The 16837-nt window shown below is 47.3% G+C and overlaps 1 protein-coding gene across 8 annotated transcripts in view; it reads right to left on the bottom strand.

Moving 5' to 3' along the window:
* Positions 1 to 16837, bottom strand: part of gli2a (GLI family zinc finger 2a) — a 564217-nt gene that overhangs the window by 20423 nt on the left and 526957 nt on the right. The gene's annotated exons all lie outside the window — the stretch shown is intronic.

The following is a 16837-nucleotide window of genomic DNA, read 5'->3' as shown; positions in this document are numbered from 1 at the left end:
GGTCAGCACTGTGGCTTCACGGTGCTGAGGACCCGGGATCGATCCCAGCCCGAGTCACTGCCTGTTTGCACATTCTCCCCATGTTTGGGTGGGTCTCAATCAGTATCTGACTGTTCCAGAAAAAAAAACCCAGCCTCAACTTGGATGACTGGGGTAAAATTGCACCGACTGCAGATGGCAGACGTTACACATATTTAGTACATATTCTGATAAATGTAAATGCAAAATGCCATCAGTGAGATTGCAGATGGATTTGATTAGATTATTTTTACCAATTTGAGAATGAATATTTTTCAGAATGTATAAAAGTAATTCGGACTTGGTAAATTTAGTGCTGTGGTTTAAACAATTACAAGATAATTGGCTAAAAGTTCCTCAGCAAAGCTGGATTAGGAACAGAATTAAGGGTTAGTAATGATCAAAATAACAGATGTTTCAATGAATTATGAAATCAAACCAGCACCAAGAAAAGTAATATTTTATTGATTTTGAACACATTGAAAAATGTACCGTTGGTTGTATCAATTGAATTTTCAGTATTTCATGTTTAAATGCTACATGCATACAATTAACTTCTAAATGCATGTGTGTGCTTGGTTCAAGTCAGCACAGCCTAGTGTTCACTATCTCGTAATACACAATGTACAGAATTGGCTTTTGACAAGTGTGAATGTGGATTTCAATTCTCCACAACCCAAAGATGTGCGGGGTAGGTGGATTGGTCACCCTAAATTGTCCTTTAATTGGGAAAAGAAGAATTAAGTACTCTAAAAAAATTTTTTTTAAGCTTTAAGGAAGCTACCAGATCCAAAGCAATTTATTGTCTCCACAAAGTGCCAGAAATGTGGAATATATTCCCAGCAAAGGAGGTTTTGGAATATATTCCCAGCAAAGGATGTTAGCGCAATCTCAATCAACACTGTGAAAGAGATTTGCATGACTATCGAATGAGAAATGACATGCAAGAATAAGTGCGAAGTACAGTCAGAAACAATTGAATACTATGTGGAAAATGACGGTCTTGGAAGAAATTGGATCAAAGAAATGCCATGCCAAGGAAGGCATTAGGATAAAATAAAAAGGGTAATTTGGGAGTTATGCTTGATTTGAGGAAATTATTCTTCGGCAATTAAATAGGGTGGGTAGTGTCCATGAGGGAACAAATTGTACATCTATCCACCAGTCCAAATATCCTTTTCTCATCCCTTACTTTGTTATGCCCTCAGATCACTGATCATGAATAGCCTGTGCAGGATCAGTCAATCCAGTGGACATACTAAGTGCCAACAACATGAACAACTCACTATTGCTGGAGCCACAGGGGATTTTCAACACAGCAGGTGTTCAGAGTAAGGCTGCAAGAGTCAATGTCCGAACAAACATGTTGGGAAATAAACCATATCCAAGTTTCCCTTGAAGTGGATTTCTAGGTACATCTTGCAGATTCATCTTCTGGATCTTTTCAACCAAAGATGAGATTAATAAATACTCAGTTCACCTGTGACCTCAATTTCTTGTTGGTCTTTGTGAGACAAAAGGCAACCAAACATACAAGCATTGTTTAATCACCAAACTCATATCAGCTAGAGACTTTGCTGTAGCTCAATTGGTCCCACATTCCCATCCCAGCCAGAACTTTACAGATTTAAGTCTCAAATTTCCAGAAATTTGAGAATATAAATCTAGGTTGACTCTGGAGTGCAACACTCCTAGACTCATAGATTCTCTACAGTGCAGAAGGAGGCCATTCGGCCCATCGAGTCTGCACTGACCCTCTGAAAGAGCCCCTACCCTATCCCCGTGATTCACACACCTAATTCCGATCCCTGTACAGGAAGTGTTATTTTGCCTTGATTCGAGTCCAAACAGTCTTCCTCCTGATCTTTCATCTTGTACCCTGTGACAATATCTGCCAACATGTTATGGCTACCCTGCTCCCAGAACCTCACTGGCTCTTAAGCACCATCATTATAGAAATGAACAGCTTACACATGTCCTGTCAGTTTTATAGTGGACGACCGAAGGCCAATCAGTGGTCTGAAAATATCCTTGGCAGGAACAGCCAACGAAAGCATGCATTTGTAGATCGAGAGAAGGAGCAGTATTTCAGGAGAGAGCGAGAGACAGAGGAGAGGAAAGCATTTTATTACTTCTGCAGGGCCCATAAAGCTCAATCACTCTGTGAGATCTTTTCGGAGTGAATTCTTCTTATCCAAGCAGTTTTAAAAAAAAACAACTAGCTCCTGATGATGGCAATTACAGCCGATGGGCTCGGAATGTTTGGCTTGTAGCTCAGCACATGTGGGTAACAGACTCCAGGACTGAAAGCCCTTGGCAGCTGACAGGAGGCTGGAATTTAAGCCAACGGGAAAAAAAAGTGCCATTTTGTTTCCTTTCCTCTGTCTCAAATGTTGTTCCCCGGCTTCTCCTTTTCTCAGAGCAGGTCAGTTTTCTGCCAGTGAGTTGTTGAAATAAAAGTTATGGGAAATAGATAGATTTTGACTTCATACTTTAGTCCAGTATATTTACATAAGCTGCCTTTAAGAAAATGGATTGAAGGCTTTCAATATCAGTACCAGTCTAGAACTGGTGCATTTTTAAACTTCATGCCGGAAATTGGCTTATTTTGTTATTGTTCAATGTTAAGCTTTTCTATCATTGGCTAACAGTTTTGGAGTATAACAGCAGCTATCCATGCTGAACATGAACCATTAATCTTTTTCTTTAAGAGGGAAGTATGAATTATTTTGAAGCAATTAAGAGTTTCCTCAGAAATCATCTCTACACACAAGTTTACAATGCAGTTTCCTACATTACAGCTGATACCTTTCAAAAGTACTTAATTGGCTGTAAAGCATTTGCGATCTCCTGGAGGTTGTGAAATATGCCACGTAAATTAAGCTGCTTTTTTCTTTTCACAATGGATTCATATACCAGAATTGAGGTTGCTTTAATTGAGCAATTCTGGAGCGGACAGCGATCAATGCAGTTTACTCTGCTACTTGTCTGTGCCTTGTTCACGAGCTGTCCTCTTTTGCAAAGTTAAAAACGGCACAGGCCCAAATTCATTATACCAAGACGCGTCAATTGCAAAAACACAACACGTATATTGTTCGCATTTATTTGAATCTACAGGATGCCCTAAGTTAAATCCTTTGTAAATACTGAATCAAATCATCAACTTTAGGGTTCTGTTAAATCTCAAGTGAAATGGTCTCCCCAGTGAAGTGCAATGCAAGTTCAATGAGTAGGTCAGAGAATGCTGGTAACATTTGTGCTGTTGCCATTTTCACCTCCTCTCGATCCATGTGTTGTTTCTTTACTTGTCAAATTATCACCCCTCTTCCCTTGCACCATCATCCCTTTTGCTTCCCACCAACATATCGCAAACCTCTTCTTTTATTCTTTCCTTACCACCCCTGCTCCTCCACCCCCACCCTGCCACCCCCTTTCCCTGTGTCTGCACTTGGTTACTAACTTAAATCACAAACACCTTCCCGTTCCGATGAAAGACCATTACCCTGAAACGTTAGCTTTCTCCACAGTCGCTGCCTGACCTGCTGAGTCTTTCCGGCATTTTTGGGGGGGGTGTTTTGAAATTAGAATCCCGACAGTGCAGAAGGAGGCCATTCAGCCCATCAGGTCTACACCGACCCCCTGAAAGAACACCCTACCTCCGGCCCAATCCCCCGCCCTATCCCCGTAACCCCACATACTGGTATTAAAAAGGTTTCCCACTGTTCCAAACCTGGAGAATGCCAGAGTGTCACATGAGAAACAATTAAGGGCTGGGGGAATCACTTACTGCTTTCTTCCTGTTGTGGGTATCTCTATCTTCCCCACGCTGCCTGGAGTGACCATCTAAGCCAGTCACTAGGTCGTGCTTAATATTTGAATTGGGGATCTATAGCATACACTGGATCCCAATTGCCATTTCAGGACACTACTAAGCGGAGTGTGTGCTGTGCACACTCTGAACAGTTACAACTAGCAGTCCAGCTGAAAAGACCAACTGGTAAGTTTTAATTTATTTCTGGAAGGCTGGGAAGAGGAGAAATGCTCCCTCAGCTGTTCTAAAAAACCTGGGTTCTTGCGGCTTGATATGGAAAAGACCTGCAAAGAGCACCATCCTTAAGAACTGTTTGGTGGTCTTTATTTTCCCATTTTTAAGCTTGCATTCAAATTCAAAGGTATGGCAACTGCTCGGCCCAAGAATGTAAGAAACTACAGAGAATGGTGAACACAGTCCAGTCCACCAGACGAACCCGTCTCCCAGCCATTGTCTCGGTCTACACCTCCCGCTGCCTTGGAAAAGCGGGCAGCACAATCAAAGACCCCTCCCACCCGGGTTATTCACTCTTCCAACCTCTTCCATCAGGCACAAGATACAAAAATCTGAGAACACGCACCAACAGATTCAATAACAGCTTCTTCCCGGTTCTTATCAGAATGCCTTCTTATGGACTGAACTGATCTCTCTCCACATCTTCTCTACTGTGTCGCACTACATTCCGTATGTTTCACCCGATGCCTATGTATTTACATTGTGTATTTGGCGTATGGCCTATCTTTTACATGTATGGAACAATCTGTCTAGACTGTACGCAGAACGGTAGCGTAGTGGTATTGTCACTGGACTAGTAATTCAGACACCCAGGGTAATGCTTTGGGGTCCCAGGTTCAAATCCCACCATGGCATATAGTGAAATTTGAATTCAATAAAAAATCTGGAATTAAAAGTCTAATAATGACCACAAAACCATTGCCGATTGCCATAAAATCCCATCTAGTTCACTAATGTCCTTCAGGGAAGGAAATCTGCTGTCCTAACCCGGTCTGGCCTACATGTGACTCCAGACCCACACAGTGATGAGGTTGACTCTTAACGGCCCCACCTCCCCACTAAAATTGCCGAGCTCATCCAGGTACTTTCTGAAACATGTGGCAGCATGGCAGTGCGTTCCAGACCGTCAGCACCCTCTGGGTAAAAAAGGTTTTCCTCAAATCCCTCCGAGCTCCCGCCCCTCACCTTGGGCGCGATTCTCTCAGCCCAGGGCCGGGCCGGAGAATCCCCGCGACCGGCGAGAATCGCGCCACGCTGCCCCAACGCCATTGGTGCCGGCGTGGCGCCGGTTGGGGCTGCTCTACGTCCGGCCGATTCTCAGCCCAGGATGGGCCGAGCGGCCGTCGTAAAAATGCCGAGTCCCGCCAGCGCTGTCCACACCTGCTCTCAGCCGGCGGATCCCGCGCTGCCCAGTTCACGCCGGGATCAGCAGTTGGGGCGGCGTGAACCACTCCAGTGCCGTGGTGGCCCCCCTGTGACGGCGTTTCCGACGGCGTCAACACTTAGATCACAGAATCCCGCCCCTTTGAACTTGTGTCCCCCTCAGTAACACTGGATAGGCACTGGAAGTGACACTGGATGGAGACTAGAAATAACACTGAATGGGCACTGTAAATAGCAATGGATAGGCACTGGGAATAACATCAGATGGACACGAAATAACACTGGGTGAAGATCGGAAGTAACAATGGATGGACACTGTAAATAGCACTGGATGGGCATTGGAATTAACACTGGAAGGGCACTGGAAAATAACACTGGATAGGCATTGGAAATAACACTGGATGGGGATGAAGGGAACAATGAATAGAACATTTGATAGGCAGCACACAAAGTACATTAGCTCCAAAGCGAACAGCACTATTTATTTTGATTTAGTCATTTTCCTGCTGTACCTGGGCAGCAGCCCACAGAAGTCCTGTTATTTAGTACGACCACCTGCCTCACTCCTTATAAGGAAGGCAACGAGAGGAGCCTAATATTTTTCCACAAGGAGAAGGAATCGAGCAGAGAATAGCTTCTCAGCAACCTACATGCAATCAGCTAAAAGCTGCCAGTAATACAAGAGGTCTGGAATTTGGCTCTCTGTATGCTCTCTCAGGCTAGGCTTGGCAATACGGTCTGGGGACACCTACAAACAGGAAGAAAATCATAAACGCTGAACTCCAAAAGTCATTTTATTGGACAGCCACTATGAGTTCAAACCAGCTCCCATATGAGGCTATTTATACGTTTCAACTTACAAAAATAGAACAGCAGTTACACAATAAATTCCAACAAAATTAGTAATCTTGCACATTCATTACGGTCTGTTGATGCAATCTTCCTTCATTCTCCCGCAGATTAATTTAGCAAATATCAGCAGACCATCAAACCGGCAAAAATGTCTTTTAAGCTATAATGAGAGCTCGATTGTCTGCAACACTCTTTTACCTTGAGGAGAGTCAAAAGGAAACATGATTGTACATTATTAAACTATTCAAAGCAATCACTAAGAAAGTTTGATCCATGGGCTGAGCTGATTGGCCCATGATGACAGCAGGAGTGCGGCAACTGGCCTCAATACTGTTGGAGGGGGAGGAGGGGCCAGGCTTCCAGCTCCGAACTGCATTGCAACCACTGTTGCTGAGGGGGACATTTGTGTAGGGATAACAGGTCTAGTTAGAGCAAGCAATTAGGGAGGCAAATGACATGTTGGCCATTACTGCAAGAGGGTTGGAGTAAAAGAATAAATAAGCTCTGCTACACTTGCACAGGGCTTTGGTCAGACCACACATGGAATCCTATGCGAAGTTCTGATCTCAATATTTAAGTATGGATATACCAGCATTGGAGACAGTGCAGCAAGTGTTCACTAGATTGGTCCCGGGTGAGGCTGAGTAAATTGGGGCTAAGTTCTCTGGAGTTTAGATAATAGAGGCTGGGATTCTCCGACCTCCCGCTGGTTCGGAGAATCCCCCGGGGGGAGGCGCGAATCCCACCCCGCCGCCGGCTGCCCTATTCTCCGGCGCCGTTTTATGGGTGGTGGGCGCGATTCCCGCCACGCCGGTCGGGGGCCGCTGACAGCGATTCTCCAGGCCCCAATGGGCCGAGCGGCCGTCTAGTTTTGCCCAGTCCTGCCAGCATGAATTGCTCACCTCATGCATGGCGGGACCTGGCAGGTGAGTGTGCGGCGGTGGGGGGGGGGGGGTCCTTGGGGGGACATGGGGGAATCCAACACCGGGGAGGGGGACCACGGTGGCCTGGCCCGCGATCGGGGCCTAACGATCTGCGGGTGGGCTGGTTCCGTGGGGGGACTTCTTTCCTCTGCGCCGGGCCCCTTAAGGGCGCCGTCATATTGCCCGGGGGCCGGCGCGGAAAATAGAAAATACACCGACCGGTCCGCGCATGCGCGAGATCTCTCAAAAGGTTGTGAATCTTTGGAATTCTCCGAGTATTGTGGATGCTGCACTGTGGAATACATTTCAGATTGAGAAAGATGGACTTTTAGTCTCACAAGGAATCAAGGAGCGGTTCGGAAAGCGAAGCCAAAGATCAGCCACAATTGTATTTCCTGGCAGAAAAGACCCGATAAGCCACATGTTTCTATTTCTTATGTCCTTAACGGTGATATATCCGATGCTATTATCAGTCACCCTAACTCACTGTGTTCCCACACGCTGCTGGTTGGGCAAGGAACTTTGAGTATCCATTGCAAATATAGTACAGTACTTTTGGGAAGGGTGGAGAAGACAGGCAAATAAATTGGAAGGTAGGAACAGTGGGAGATCATTTCGCACCTCAAGTTTATCTGTCATTTAAGAGATAAGGGCTGATATCTGATCTGCCTACATAGAATCCTTCATGGAATCCCTACAGTGTAGAATGAGGCCATTCGGCCCCTCGAGTCGGCACAACCCTCCGAACAAACACTCTACCCAGATCCCCCCCCGCCCACCCCATCCTTCGTCATAACATAACCTGCATAGATGCTAAATTCTGCATAGACAGCTAATCCACATAACCTGCACATCTTTGGACTGTGGGGAGAAACCGGAGCACCCGGAGGAAACCCTCGCACACCCGGGGAGTAAGTGCAAACTCTGCACCGGTGGTCACCCAAGTCCGGAATTGACCCCGGTCCCTGGCGCTGTGAGGCAGCAGTGCTACCCACTGTGCCACCCATACATTTACCTGTCAATGCCCCTTCTCCCATAATACCAGTGATTGACAAAAGCAATCTATCCACCTCAGATTCTCAAATTGACTTCGCGTTGATTGCCATTTACAGAAGAGTGTTCCAAATTCCCGCCACATTTTTGTGAAAGTATTTAGAAATTTCATCCCCGAAAGTTCTGGCTCTAATTTTTGGATGTGCCTCCTTGCCCTCGACTCCCCAACCAGGAGGAACAGATTCTCCCAGTCTACCCTATCTGTTCCCCTTCACATCTTGAAAACTTCAATCAAGTCACCCCTTACCCGGGGAACACAAACCTAATTGTAAAATAATGCAGACGCCAGGAATTTGAATATAACAAAAAGAAACCGCTGGAAATACACAGCAGGTCTGGCAGCATCTGTGAAGACAGACGCAGAGCTAACAGGTGGGAGTTTCCGGTCCTCACCGCCGGTGGGATCTTCCAGTTCCGCCAAATGTGACACCCCCCCCCGCGCCATGGTAGGTTCCCCAGCAGCGGGATGGGCGAGCCACACAAAACGCCACAGACCTCGACGGAACCGGAAGATCCCGCCGGAAGCCGATGGTGAATCGCCTCCGCCGACGGATAATGGGTGGGCTGGAAAATCCCACCCAACGCATCCGCCGGATCACCACTCACCAGCTCGTTCTGTTTCTCTCCCCACTGATGCTGCCAAACCTGCTGAGTATTCCCAGAACTTTCTGTTGTCGTTGAACTAGTTTGTGTAACATTTCTTCCTCATTTAACTCCTGGACTCCAAGTATCAACTGAACTATTGAATGACGAGCAAACACTTGGCAGAGTTGTCGCAATTTAAAAACACTGGATTAAAGAACTGGCTGGGATTGCCTTCCAGGATGGTACATTAAAATGCAGCTCACATACCAGGATATTCAGCTTGAAGCAAATGTCTCCTATTTAAGGCGGCAGTGGCACTCCGAACTGTGCACTCTGTTATTTGTCTGGAGGGTGCTTTTAGTGTTGTTTTGAATGTATCAAATAACTTCTGCACACAAATTGAACATTGGAATAAACTTCAGACACCAGCTCAGTTTAAAAAAATGTTGAAAAGCTACAATTTAGTGGGTTTCATTCAACACTGAGTACTGGAATCCGAGATGTAACCCAGAAGAAAATACTGCCACACAATCCCCTCCCACCACCCCATAAAGTCAACCCATTATTACGTTCTTTTAAATAGACTTGAAAAGCAAAACAAAATCCTAATCTCAATTAAATTACTTTGATCCTAAACTACCACCTTAATTCTCTATAAAACTAAACATTGGAATCAACTAATTAATTTTGCTGATTGGGGTTTAAGTAGCCACGTTGAGCAAATTCCCAAATTAGTACCTATGGTTGGATGTTGTTCGCCCTCTGCACTAGTTGTAGGGGTGAACAGAATGTTGTACAGATGCTGTGCATGATCCAGACAGAATATTGTACAGGGACTGTGCATTACCTAGACAGAGTATTGTACAGGGGCTGTGCATTACCTGTACAGAATATTGTAGTGGTGCTGTGCATTGCCTGTACAGAATATTGTAGTGGTGCTGTGCATTCCCTGTACAGAATATTGTAGAGGTGCTGTGCATTCCCTGTACAGAGTATTGTACAGGGACTGTGCATTACCTGTACAGAGTATTGTACAGGAACTGTGCATTACCTAGACAGAGTATTGTACAGGGGCTGTGCATTACCTAGACAGAGTATTGTACAGGGGCTGTGCATTACCTGTATAGAATATTGTAGTGGTGCTGTGCATTCCCTGTACAGAATATTGTAGAGGTGCTGTGCATTCCCTGTACAGAGTATTGTACAGGGACTGTGCATTACCTGTACAGAGTATTGTACAGGAACTGTGCATTACCTGTGCAGAATATTGTAGTGGTGCTGTGCATTCCCTGTACAGAATATTGTCGAGGTTCTGTGCATCACCTGTACAGAATGTTGTACAGGTGCTGTGCATCACCTGTAAAGAATGTTTTACAGGTGCTGTGCATTACCTGTACAGAATGTTGTACAGGTGCTGTGCATTACCTGTACAGAATGTTGTACAGGTGCTGTGCATCACCTGTACAGAATGTTGTACAGGTGCTGTGCATTACCTGTACAGAATATTGTAAAGGTTCTGTGCATCACCTGTACAGAATGTTGTACAGGTGCTGTGCATCACCTGTACAGAATGTTGTACAGGTGCTGTGCATCACCTGTACAGGATATTGTAGAGGTTCTGTGCATCACCTGTACAGAATGTTGTACAGGTGCTGTGCATCACCTGTACAGAATGTTGTACAGGTGCTGTGCATCACCTGTAAAGAATGTTTTACAGGTGCTGTGCATTACCTGTAAAGAATGTTGTACAGGTGCTGTGCATCACCTGTACAGAATGTTGTACAGGTGCTGTGCATCACCTGTACAGAATGCTGTACAGGTGCTGTGCATTACCTGTACAGAATGTTGTGCAGGTGCTGTGCATTACCTGAACAGAATGTTGTACAGGTGCTGTGCATTACCTGTACAGAATGGTTGTACAGGTGCTGTGCATTACCTGTACAGAATGTCGTACAGGTGCTGTGCATTACCTGTACAGAATGTTGCAGAGGTGCTGAGAACTACTCGCCTCTCCTCTTCTGTCTGTGGCATTTTAATAAAAGGTTTCAGGGGGTGTTTGTTGTTGGAGGGTGTGAGCAATTATCCACTTTTGTAAATATTGCTCAATATTCTGCGCACCAGCCAGAAAAGAAGCTCTCCGGGACTTCATTTGGAATGTGCACAGTCTGCTGGTAATTCAGTCACTTCTTGCAACTCCCCCTAACCCAGTGGAGCGTAACCTATTGCCTGGGGGCCACAAGTAGCCCATCTGGGTTCTGAGTATGACCCAGGAGACATTTTGTTGTCCGTTGCCCACGTGCAGTGTTGCCACATTCCGCTGATTTCCATTTTTTTCCTACCGGAATGACTGAAGTGAAATGCCGTAAATCGAGGGCATGTAAAGTGGGGTGCGTGCCGATTGCAAACAACATCGACTGTGAGAGCCGTGTGCTCCTTCTGCGCCTGAAGTGTAAATATTTATTGTGTTGTTGATGACAGTTCTACTAATGTATAAATGATGAAGCATTTTCTATATCTCCTTATGAAATATTAGGCGTGCATTCAACGTATTTAACACAGTGAACATGCCCGATCTCAATCTGTGGCCCACTGAGGCGAAGGAGAGCCACTCCTGCCGGACACTCACTACCCTGAGTTTCCCATCACTACCCTAAACCGAACACCCCCACAAAAAAAATGATTCATCCTATAATTAAATTGACTGGAATAGACTGTACGCACAACTAACTAAATTTCATTATTTCTCCCGTCTTTCATCTATTTTAGACTGGAATGGAAAGAATGATTGTTTCCCAAACAATACCTTTCACTCTCTTGTCAAGTCATGTTAACATTTCTGTGTGAGGCAGAATGTTCCCTGATTTTGACTATTTTGTCGTCATTTGTCTGCACTCTCTTGCTGTTTAGCACAGGGCTAAATCGCTGGCTTTGAAAGCAGACCAAGGCAGGCCAGCAGCACGGTTCAATTCCCGTACCAGCCTCCCCGAACAGGCGCCGGAATGTGGCGACTAGGGGCTTTTCACAGTAACTTCATTGAAGCCTACTTGTGACAATAAGCGATTTTCATTTCATTTAATTTCATTTTGGTGAAGGGAATTTGCTGTTTTCCACAGGTCTTTCCCTCCTCTTATCACTGGCATGTGGTGATCATTCATCCCCACTAACTAGTGTTGTCTGCAAAGTTTACCCTGCTTCTAAAGGAAGTGTCTATTCTGCAGGAGGAACTGGGCCAAGGCGTTTCACCGGACTCGGTTTCTTAGCATTGGTTACTATCTTGTCATTGCAATTCTATTGATGAAAGTGAAAATGTGATCTCCTCAATTCCCGTGAATCCAGTGTCCATGGTGCACACTGGTGCACAACTCGGAACATTATTTTTACACAATTGGTATTGCTGTGCAAGTTCTGGATTGCTTTGGGAAAGGGCTGGCACGGGCGGAATGGCTCGAATGGCCTTCTCCTGTGCTGTAGACGCCTTCTGGTTTTAGAGTCACCAATCTTAATTCAGCAGGTGGCCAAATGTTTATGTGCTATGCACTGAATATTCGGGGAAATGATGACTCTTGTTTTCTTCCAGAGACGTTCCTGGCCGACCTTTGTCACCAGCTTGCAGCTGTCAGGTGGGACACAGGAAATTTGCCATCGAAAGTTTTCCCTCGTTCTGTGTAGAGCAAAAATGCTCATTGATCTTTGACAATTTGGCCTCTTTGAAAAATTACCAAAATCAAGTAATGATCCCTATCCTCCCAGATTGTCAATTGTAGCCCTCCCTTTTTCTCACACAACAACTTTCAGCTCAGCTAGATCATCAATGGATAACAAGAAGCTGCTCCCATTATTTCCAATGTAGATAATAATCATGAGGAAGACTATTGAATTGTTTACATGGTGCAACGATTGGGAAATGTTACCACAGACTGGATACTGGAGGGGGTGTTCTATCCGCTAACCTGACATTGTTTTTGAGTTTGACACCTTCGGGAAAAAGGCTACCACACAACTTGAACCAAAGGACACAACTGTCAACATGTTGTTTTGGATTGGGCTGCTCAGGGTTTGCTCTCGATTCAAAAGAAGGAGGCTGCTTCAGAATGGAGGGAGATGCTTATGTGTTGGGGCGTCAGGGAGTCCAGATATGATAAGTTTCCACTTGGGGGGATGTGTGGTACGATCTGGGCTCCAGAAAGCTGAATCATTCCAGGTGCCTATAATCTGCTGGGGATCACTCACAAAAAATCCTCAACAAAATGTTATCCCAGTCATTCTCTGGCTCGACGCAGTCCAGATCTGAGCAACCGCAAAGAGGTCTTTGGTGTACTCAATAATGCTTCTTGGCACCGGGTATTGACATAGTGGGCATGCGATGACACGGCTAGAAAAAGGGTCATGTGGTGGGGGCCCAGGAGCTCTCCCCGGAAGTGTGTGCAGAGTACAAGCATGAAGTAGCTGTTCTAAATAATAATGATAAATAATAAACTATTATTTGTGACAAAACCTTGGCCTCTTTCTCTGCCGTTGCTGGTAGCGGGGCTCCCGATGTGGCGGAGAATCGGGCATCCAGGTAAAAATAGGATTGGCACACCTGCGTGCCAACAGGAGGTGCCAATGGTCTTAATGACCTATTCACATCCACTTATCTGGCCGGGCACCATATTCTCTGGCCCCACGTGATTCTTCAGTCCTCTGGGCCGGGAAACACGCGGGCTGGATTTACTATTGGTATTTTCCAGCATGGTCATGACATGATGGATCTTGCGGTGGGCCAAGGGGTAACCCCTTAAGGGAGTTGCCCCCAAAATCCATCCGAGGGCTCTTGCCCCCCTCCCCCCTCCACAATGCCAGACCTGTATTTAGTGCAATTTCCAGCTGAGTACTTCAAAATCAGCCAAGCGTGAAGGGGGCTGATTGGAATGCACTTAACTCTCTTTGAAGTGGTTGACGTTCGTAACCATTGTGTTAGAGCACTTGAGAGTTACTGAACCATGAAGGAAGATGAATGAAGTAAGGCTCTCAGCTGAGTGTGCGGAAGCTGATAATCACATACCTCCAAGGGAAATGAATGAATGGCTTACAGCTCAAGGATCTGAAGGGTCTAAACACAGATCACTGCTTTCTCTTTCCAGGAATTGACACGTGGTGCTTCCTGTGTCTGAGCCAGCAGGTCCATTGTCCAGGTGAGTGTTAAAACAATATTTTTTTTCACTGCTTCTGTCTGGACTGCTCTCTACCTTTCACACAGGGGTCTCTTTTCTGGGGGACTTCCTGTCAGAGGTCTCATTTCTGGGGGTCTGTGGGGGGGGGGTCCCCCTATTTAAAAATGGTGGCCTGATAGCAAGATTCCCTTGGGAATCCTGCCTAGTCCCCGCCATGCTTAAATTTGCATGTCCGAGGGTAGTGAATTGCTTCCTGATCTGTGCTCCCAATGGGGGCGCAAATCAGTTACAATCCACCTTGGGCAGGAGAGCATGGGTGGGATTCACGGTTGGCCAACGCGGAAATCACAAAACACGATTGGGGGAGAATATCCTCCGATGCCAAAATCGCGTTAGGCGCCAGTTTGACGCCAAATCGGGATCCCCGGCACCTCAAAAATGGGGTAAAAGCTTCACTTGCTGCACGACTTTTAAGCACCATCGGCATATTATTAGCGATCCTGACCCTCTAATTCACCGCCGCCGATGGGCCGAGTTCCCGACGCTGCGGTTCACTTGTGGTCGGGAACCCGCCGCGGTGGCTGCGCTCTGTGCTGCCGGAAGGTTTTGCCTGTTTGCCTGCCGGCCTCCGCATCAGGAAACAGTCCACTCCACTGCTCCCATGAAGGGACCTTGTCCCAAAATGGGTGAAATCCGCCCTCCATTTCTATTTGTCCATGGCCATTTTCTCTGGATTTGTTAGTTCCTCACTGTCATTACAAATTTGTTACGGTTTTGCCTTGGACAGAAAATGCTGAAGAGATTTCCATCTGACAAATTTACCTTCATAAAACACAATATGAGGTGTATAAAAGTCATGCAGATTGTCAGTTTATATGTTAACATTTTTCACTGCTAATTTAACAAATGCTTCAAGTAGATGCACCAACCTTTTAAAATAAAATAATTTTTATTCAAATTTTCACAAAATATCAACAACAAAATACAGAAAGAAAAGAACAACTCCCCCCCCCCTCCCCCATACATAAATAATAAATTAACAGCCTTCATCAACACAAAGGGAACAATACACACCCACTCAAGACAAACAAACAAACTCCCCCCTCCCCGGTTGCTGCTGCTGCTGACCATCTTCTAACGTTCTGCCAGGAAGCCTAGGAACGGTTGCCACCGCCTGAAGAACGCTTGTACCGATCCCCTTAAGGCAAATTTCACCCTCTCCAACTTAATAAACCCCGTCATATCGCTGATCTAGGATTCCACGCTTGGGGGCCTCGCATCCTTCCACTGAAGAAGAATCCTTTGCCGGGCTACCAGGGACGCAAAGGCCAGAATACCGGCCTCTTTCGTCTCCTGCACGCCCAGCTCCTCTGCCACCCCAAATATTGCGAGCCCCCAGCCCGGCTTGACCCTGGAACCTACCACCCTCGACACCGTCCTCGCTACACCCTTCCAGAAGTCCTCCAGCGCTGGGCAAGCCCAGAACATGTGGGTGTGATTTGCTGGGCTTCCTGAGCACCAAACACACCTGTCCTCGCCCCCAAAGAACCGGCTCATCCTTGCCCCAGTCATGTGAGCCTTATGCAGCACCTTAAATTGTATGAGGCTGAGCCTCACGCAAGAGGAGGAAGAGTTCACCCTCCACAGGGCATCCGCCCACATCCCCTCGTCAATCTCCTCACCCAACTCCTCCTCCCACTTACCCTTTAGCTCCTCCACCGAGGCCTCCTGCTCCTCCTGCATCACCTGATACGTTGCCGAGATCCTCCCCTCTCCAACCCACCCCCCCGACAGCACCCTGTCCTGGACCCCGCGTGGCGGCAACAGTGGGAATTCCACCACCTGCCGCCGAACAAATGCTCTTACCTGCATATATCTGAAGGTGTTCCCCGGGGGGGGAGCCCAAACCTCTCCTCCAGCTCACCCAGGCTCGCGAACTTCCCGCCGACAAACAGGTCCCCCAACCTTCTAATACATACCCTGTGCCAGCTCAGGAACCCTCCGTCCATCCTCCGCGGGACAAAGCGGTGGTTCCCCCAAAACGGGGCCCACACCAAAGCCCCCATCTCCCCCCTGTGATGTCTCCATTGCCCCCAGATTTTGAGGGTAGCCGCGACTACCGGGCTTGTGGTATACCTCGTTGGAGGAAGCGGCAGCAGCGCCGTCACCAGTGCCTCCAGGCTCGTGCCCACACAGGACACCATCTCCAGCCTCTTCCATGCCGCCTCATCCCCCTCCATCACCCACTTACGCACCATTGCCACGTTGGCGGCCCAATAATACCCACAGAGGTTAGGCAGCGCCAAACCCCCCCATCCCTGTACCGCTCCAGGAACACCCTTCTCACCCTCGGGGTCTTCTGCGCCCACACAAACCCCATAACGCTCCTGTTAACCTGCCTGAAGAAGGCCCTGGGGATAAGGATGGGGAGGCATTGGAACAGGAACAAAAACCTCGGGAGCACCGTCATTTTAACTGACTGCACCCTACCCGCCAGGGAGAGTGGCAGCACGTCCCACCTCTTAAACTCCTCCTCCATCTGCTCCACTAGCCTCGTGAAGTTAAGCTTATGCAGGGCCCCCCAGCTTCTGGCCACCTGGACCCCCAGGTACCTGAAACTCCTCTCCGCCCTTTTTAGCGGGAGCTCACCAATCCCCCTCTCCTGGTCCCCCGGGTGCACCATGAACAACGCGCTCTTCCCCATATTAAGCTTGTACCCGGAGACAACTCCAAACTCCCTAAGGATCCTCATCACCTCCGGCATTCCGCCCACTGGGTCCGCCACATATAGCAGCAAATCATCCGCAGAGAGCGAAACCCGATGCTCCTCCCCACCCCGCACCAGCCCGCTCCAGTTCCTCGACTCCCTCAACGCCATGGCCAGGGGTTCAATCGCCAGCGCAAAGAGCTGGGGGGGCAGGGGTCACCCCTGCCTCGTCCCCCAGTGTAACCGGAAATACTCTGACCTCCTTCTGTTCGTGGCCACACTCGCCACCGGGGCCTCATACAGCAGCCTCACCCACTTGACGAACCTCTCCCCGAAT

The sequence above is a fragment of the Scyliorhinus torazame genome, chromosome 2, assembly GCF_047496885.1.
Source record: "Scyliorhinus torazame isolate Kashiwa2021f chromosome 2, sScyTor2.1, whole genome shotgun sequence".
NCBI classification, from domain to species: domain Eukaryota; kingdom Metazoa; phylum Chordata; class Chondrichthyes; order Carcharhiniformes; family Scyliorhinidae; genus Scyliorhinus; species Scyliorhinus torazame.
Note: the sequence above shows the minus strand (reverse complement) of the source record. Positions and strands in the feature narration are given on the sequence as shown.